This window comes from Myotis daubentonii, chromosome X, assembly GCF_963259705.1.
Source record: "Myotis daubentonii chromosome X, mMyoDau2.1, whole genome shotgun sequence".
Classification (NCBI taxonomy): domain Eukaryota; kingdom Metazoa; phylum Chordata; class Mammalia; order Chiroptera; family Vespertilionidae; genus Myotis; species Myotis daubentonii.
In genome coordinates this window covers 102381993-102388934 of record NC_081861.1, presented here as the reverse complement: position 1 = coordinate 102388934, position 6942 = coordinate 102381993, and positions in this window count along the sequence as shown.

Below are 6942 nucleotides of genomic sequence, written 5' to 3'. Positions count from 1 at the left end.
GGGCCGATGGGGAGGTTATGGCTCTACCCCGTCACAGAGCAGGGCCCGTGGGGTGGTGGTGGGGGGTTGGGGCCCCGCACCCTGTCACACACAGAGCCGCAGGGCAATCAGGGGGTTGGGGCACCTTCCCCTGTCAGGAACAGAGCAGGGCCAATAGAAAGGTTGTGGCCCCGCCCCCTGTCACACACAGAGCCGCAGGGTGATCAGGGGGTTTGGGCACCGCCCCCTGTCATGCTGATCCCGGTGCCGGGAGGCCTCGCGGCTCCGCTGATCCCGGTGCTGGGAGGCATATTTCCCTTTTACTATATAGAATAGAGGCCTGGTGCATGGGTGGGGGCCGGCTGGTTTGCCCTGAAGGGTGTCCTGGATCAGGGTGGGGGTCTCCACTGGGGTGCCTGGAAAGCCTGGGTGAGGGGATGATGGCTGTTTGCAGCTGGTCACACACCCTTCAGGGTGGGGGTCCCCACTGAGTTGCCTGGCCAGTCTGGGTGAGGGGCTGAGGGCTGTTTTCAGGCTGGGACTGAAGCTCCCAACTGCTCCTTTTTTTCTTTTTTCTTTTTTTATTCTGGGCCAGCTTTAGCTCTGGCTCCAGCTCTGAGGCCTCAGCTGCTGAAAGTAGGTATCTGGTTTGTTTAGGTTCTATAATCGAAACTCTGTATCAACTCCAGCTCTGAGATCCCAGCCAGCTGAAAGCTGGTTTCTGGGGTTTTGTTTAGCTTCTATATTTGTTACAATGTTTCTTAAACTGCAGGCTCAGAGGCCGGTAAGGCAGGCGGGGAACGTTGGTTTCCTCCGTCACTGAAGCAAGCAAGCCTCATGTTCAGTTTAAGCTGCCTGGCTGCTGGCTGCCATCTTGGCTGGCAGTTAATTTGCATATCTTGCTGATTAGCCAATGGGAAGGGTAGCGGTCGTACGCCAATTACCATGTTTCTCTTTTATTAGCTAGGATGGAAAATAAAAAATGGTAACCTGTGGGAAAAAATGGTAACCTATGAATAAAATGGTAACCTGTGTAGGGCACTTACCATGGATGGAGATTGCAGGAGTGGAGGTTGCTCTCCGTGAGTCAGTGAGTGAATGGTTAGTGAATGTGAAGGCCAAAGACATTGCTATACATGGTAGACTTTATAAACACTATGTACTTAAGTTACACTTAATTTATTTTTTAAAAAATTTTCCTTCTTCAAAAATAAATTTACCTTAGTTTACTGTATCTTATTTACATTATAAACAAAATTTTTTTAACTTTTCGACTCTCGTAATAACAGATTAAAACACAAATACTTTATACAAAAGTATTTTCTTTCTTTTTATCCTTATTCTATAAGCTTTTTTCTTTTAAAATTTTTTTACTTCTTGTTGTTAAAAATTAAGACACAAACACACATTAGCGTAGGCCTACACAGGGTCAGGATCATCAATGTTAATGTCTTCCACCTTCACATCTTGTCCCACCATAAAGTCTTCAGGGACAATAACGTGGATGGAACTGCCATCTTCTGTGATAACAATGTCTTCTTCTATAATAGCTCCTGAAGGACTTGCCTCAGGCTCTTCTTGAGGACGTGTCACTCTTTTCAGAACTATGTCTGTGGTAGTTTGCTTGGTGTGTTTTTCTTTTCACCATAGATTTGCTTAGCAGCAGATAATACACCATGAACATTCCTCTCTACTAATGAAAATCTTTTGGTGTTGATTTGGGTCCATGTTTTCAAGCTTTTTAAAAAATTTATTTATTTATTTATTTATTTATTTATTTATTTATTTATTTATATTTCTTTCAATTACAGTTGATATTCGATATAAATTTGTTTTTGGTGTTGTGGGGGCCCTGACCAGACAGAGTATGCCAGATGTTAAAGGCCCATTTGCCATACACATGTGCAAAGGCAATGACTCAGCAGTATCACTATGCATACTGCACAGGTGCACCCTTGTATAACCCATTTAGGTCAATGTAATACAGATGTCACTATTTGGCAAGAAGCCTCTTTTGTCTGAGTTAGTATAAAATGCGCTACTGAGCCGGTGGCTGGCTGCTTTGTCTGCAATAAAGCATGTCCCATGTGAGCATGGCTGCTCTCATTTTCTTCCAGTTCCCAGTGTCTAAAGAGGTCCCATTCCTAGCAGAGGGGTTTGGACCCAACAACAGGCATAGTCAGTTGGCAGGATTCTGGGGTAATTACCTGTCTGCCCTGCCAGAGGACATGCGGCTTCTGACCAGGCTGTGGTATCTGGTAGCCTCAGTCCTGATGTCTTAGACACCTCCGGAGGACTGGGAGCAGGTTGAGATAATGCCAGTGGTGTTAGAGGTGTTGTCCCTGACAGACCAGATTCCCAAAGACCAGCGGAAGGCTGCTGGGAAGGTAGGCTGGTTGCTCCAAACAGCCTTGAAACTGCAACAGTGTGAGACGCTGGCTCAGGCAGCCAAGATACGTGAGTTACAGGGACTGGAGGAGGCACTGGAGGCAGGGCTACATGTGCTAGAGCCAGAGGTAGCCACCTTGGGAAAAGAGGGGCCGGAAAAACTAGATTCAGAAGCTGGCTTTGATGGCATTGCTACTGATGATGGGAGAACCCCTGCCCTACAGGCGCAACCGACCCTTAAAATGAGTCTGGAGCACAATCAGCCTGTGGCCCCAGGAGATGGGGCTCAAGAGCCATCCTGAATTTACTACTTATACCCCCACAAAACTGAGAGAATTAGGAAAAAGGGCCGGCAGAGGCCTGGGGAGCCAATTCTCACGTGGCTCCTAAAGTTATGGGATGACAGTGCAGGTAGTTTGCAGCTGTCTCTGCCTGAAATGGAGAAATTTTTAGCCTCCATAACGACACATCCCTCCTTGTGGCAGCAACTACAGATTAGTCACCATTTGGGAGCTGGACAGGGAGGTCACTCCCTGATAGAATGATTAATGGTGGTGTCTCAAAGTATTTGGCAAGATGCCAGAGAATTGCCAGAAACTGTGAGTAAATAGACTAGGTATGTAGATTTAGTGCAAGTCATATGGGAAATGGGCATGAGACAAGCCATGTATAAATTGAATTCTCTAGGTCCTGATGATGAGCGTTTTACAATGTCCATGAAAGACTTGATTCTTGCTGGAGCCCCTCCGGCAGTGTTCAGCTCACTGGCAGCCATTCTGACCCCTTTCATAGACCGTCTTATACATGAAGTTACTACGGTCATGGCCGGCTTAGGAGATGTGGAAATCAAGAGGCAAGAGAAGGGGGTGGCAAGACCTGTGACTGTGCATAAGACTAAGGTACATAAGGCACTAAGACAGCAGGCCTGGGATCCGTGAAAGCGGCGGGGACAGAGCCTGTGTAAGTCTCTCACAGGCAATGTGGATAGACCTGCTGGCAGGGGGGAGTTAAGAAAGAGAAAATAGATCAGCAGCCCAATGACCTGCTGCTGGCCCCGTGGAGGCAATTACTGGTAGGACAGCAATTCCAGAAACTGCCAAAGAAAGGCAGTTCCCTAGACCAGTACACCTCCAGGACTTTTTAGACTCTCCTGGAAAGGAGTTTGATCTCCTAAACTGAGGAACAGGCTGAAGCACCTGTTAGGGGTGACCCCAGAGGACTGGAGGCTGCATGTAGAACTAATTATATATGGTCCCTCCACAACATGCAACATGTGTTGGCGTTGGTACACACCAGTGCAGACCACAGTTTGCTCTAAGGTAACCTGGACAGACATACAGGCCCGGCAGTTCATATAGACGGGTACAGAGGGTGATGTTAGGTCTGATCAAATAATTAAATTGCTACCACTCCCCCAGGAACTGGCTTTTGATTTCATTATGGACATTCCCTTTGCTGAGAACACATTTCACTTGTGGTGACCACATTCCATTATCTCCCCTCCAGGTATGCATAAAGAAGTCTCCACCCAGAAAAAAAGCCCACCAAAAGTCCTTTAAAAGCTGCTGACTCCTGTCACTGGGTGCTGAAACCATCCAGGCTCAACCACCTAGTGTGTGGATGATCGAAAAAATTTGTAATCCCTCACCATTCTGGCCTCGTGTATTCCTCCTTCAGCGACTTAACTGGCATGCGACCTAAGTGGCGTACTGTCCATGTGCGGCAGGCAACTTTGACACTGGGCATTGGCTGCCTTCCCCTGAAGGCATGCCTATACAGTGTATATCTCTTGGGAATGAATATGCTAAAAGGCTTAACAATTGCAGCAGCCCAAGGTGAATTTCACCTGCAGTTGCATGTGGTGAATCCCATCACTAGGGGGCACCTGCATCACGCTGCCTTAAGACTGCCTAACCCCCACCAAGTAGTCCGGGTGCAGTAGTGCCACCTCCCAGGGATCCATGGGGAGATTGGACAGACAGTTCTTCGGTCTGGCTGGTGAAGAAGCCTGATGGCACCTGGCAGATGACCATGGATTGCAGGGGACTGACATGGGAAGGTCAAAGAGGAGTTTTGTTGTCCTCCCTCAAGAATATTTGCACAGCCCTACTATTTGTCATGATTTGGTGGCACAAGATTTAGCTACCTGGGGAAAGCCTCCCACAGTGACAATGTTCTATTATATTGATGATACTATGCTAACCTCTGATTCTCTTGCATATTTGAATACAGCTGCTAGGAGTCTACAGCAGGCCTTGGATTCATGGGGATGGGTGGTCAATGACTGCAAGGTCCAGCGACCTGGCTTATCTGTGAAATTCTTGAGAGCTGTCTGGTTGGGTAAGACCAAGGTGATCTCTGAAGCAGTCATTGACAAGGTACAGGCTTATGCCTGATCTACAATGGTGAAACAGTTGCAGACCTTTGTTGGTCTTTTGGGGTATTGGCGTGTGTTCATTCTCCACCTGGCACAGTTATTACAGCCATTATATCAGTTGTCCCTGAAGGGGGCAACATTGGACTGGATCCCAGAGGTAGAGGAGGCCTATACAGCTTCCAAGAGGGCAGTAGCCCAAGCCCAAACCCTGCAAATTGTAGATCCAACACAGCCATCCTAGTTGGATGTAACGGTTACTCCTTTGGGGTTTGTGGCAACAGCATGATCAGAGAAGGGTACCCATTGGGTTTTGTTCCCAGTTATGGAAAAGAACTGAGAGCTGATAGTCTCTCATTGAGAAACAGTTGGCAGCCACTTATGTGGCCTTGCAGGCCTGTGAAGCTATTATGGCACAAAGTAAGGTACCTGTAAAGACAGCTTATCCTATAGCCAGTTCGTTAGGTCCTGGGTGACCACACCTAAGTCAGGAGTAGCACAAACCCCAACTTTAGCAAAGTGGGGGACCTATCTGGAATAGCAGACAGTGGTGAGTACCAGACCTCTGTCACAAGAGTTACAAACCATGTTGGAACCTATGATTTATGAGACCCTGTCAAGGGATCAAGCTCCTATGAAGGAGCTACTCCCTAATCTGTTCTGAGAGGATATGCCACCCCTCCCAGAGACCATGTGGTATATGGATGGGTCTAGGAGGGGGAACCCTGTTACATGGATGCTGTGACTGTCCGTTTGGATACTGATGAACTGTGGTTCGATTCAGATGCTGGGCAAAGTGGTCCTTTGGCCATTAGAACAGACAACTGGGCTGTCTTTAAATGCTTAACTTTGGCCCTAGCTGGTTTGGCTCAGTGGATAGAGCATTGGCCTGCGGACTGAAGGTCCCGGGTTCGATTCCAGCCAAAGGCACATGCCTGGGTTGCAGGGTTGATCCCCAGTAGGGGGCATGCAGGAGGCAGCCAATCAATAATTCTCTCTCATCACTGATGTTTCTATCTCTCTCTCCCTATCTCTTCCTCTCTGAAATCAATAAAATATATTTAAATGCTTAACTTTGTGGTTGCCACAATAGCACAAACAACAAAGAATGACAGGACATCGCCCCATGTGGGGACAGGAAGCTCCACCTAGCCTAAAAGGTTGGGCCAGATGATTGGACATGGCTGTCACATTGCTGAATGAATAGCCTAGGAAAACAGGTGCCTCCCCCTTAGATTGAATGATGCAGAGGTATCCTCAGACCCTGCATGTGCAGGTGAAAACAACAGATGAACTGTTGCAACCCAAAGTACACTCTGGAAATTTGTTGCTCCCTAGGCCTTCCCCCTTGGCAGAGGGGGAAGAGGCAGTGTAGACCTGGCCATGGTCTGTTACAGGAGAAGGGCTATGGGTGGCCCTCATATCCCCTTGGGAAAGCAGATATGACTGTAAGTCATAGTTGCACCCCTTGATCCAGCCCTGGCCAATAATAGTGCAGGTCCAAGCCAGAAAACATGGGATGGGACCCAACAGGTGTACAGCATAGTGGGGAGACATTTATATACTTTACAAAATGATCCCCCAATAAGCCTAGTATCTATCTGGCAACACACATAGTTATTACAATATTATTATTATCATTGTTAGATTATTTTTGTTTTTCTTATTTTTTATTTTTATTTTTATAATCTTTACTACAGGCCCAGTGCACAAAATTCATGCATGGGAGGAGCTATCCCTCAGCCTAGCCGGTACCCTCTCTGATCTGGGACCCCTTAGGGGATGTCCGACTGCCAGTTTCGGGCCTAATCCAGCAGTCAGACATCCCTCTCACAATCTGGGACTGCTGGCTCCTAACCACTCGCCTGCCTGCCTGTCTGATTGCCCCTAACCACTTCTGCCTGCCAGCCTGATCACCCCCTAACTGCTCCCCTGCTGGCCCAATGGCCCTCAACTGCCCTCCCCTGACAGCCCGATGGCCGCCAACTGCCCTCCCCTGCCAACCCGGTCACCCCCAACTGCCTTCCCCTGCCAGCCTGGTCACCCCCAACTGCTCTCCCCTGCTGGCCTGTTTGCTCACAATTGCCCTCCCCTGCCAGCCATCTTGTGGCAGCCATCTTGTGATGGCCATCTTGTGGTGGCCATCTTGTGATGACATGGGGTCAGCCATCTTGTGGCAGCTGCCATCTTGTGATGGCCAT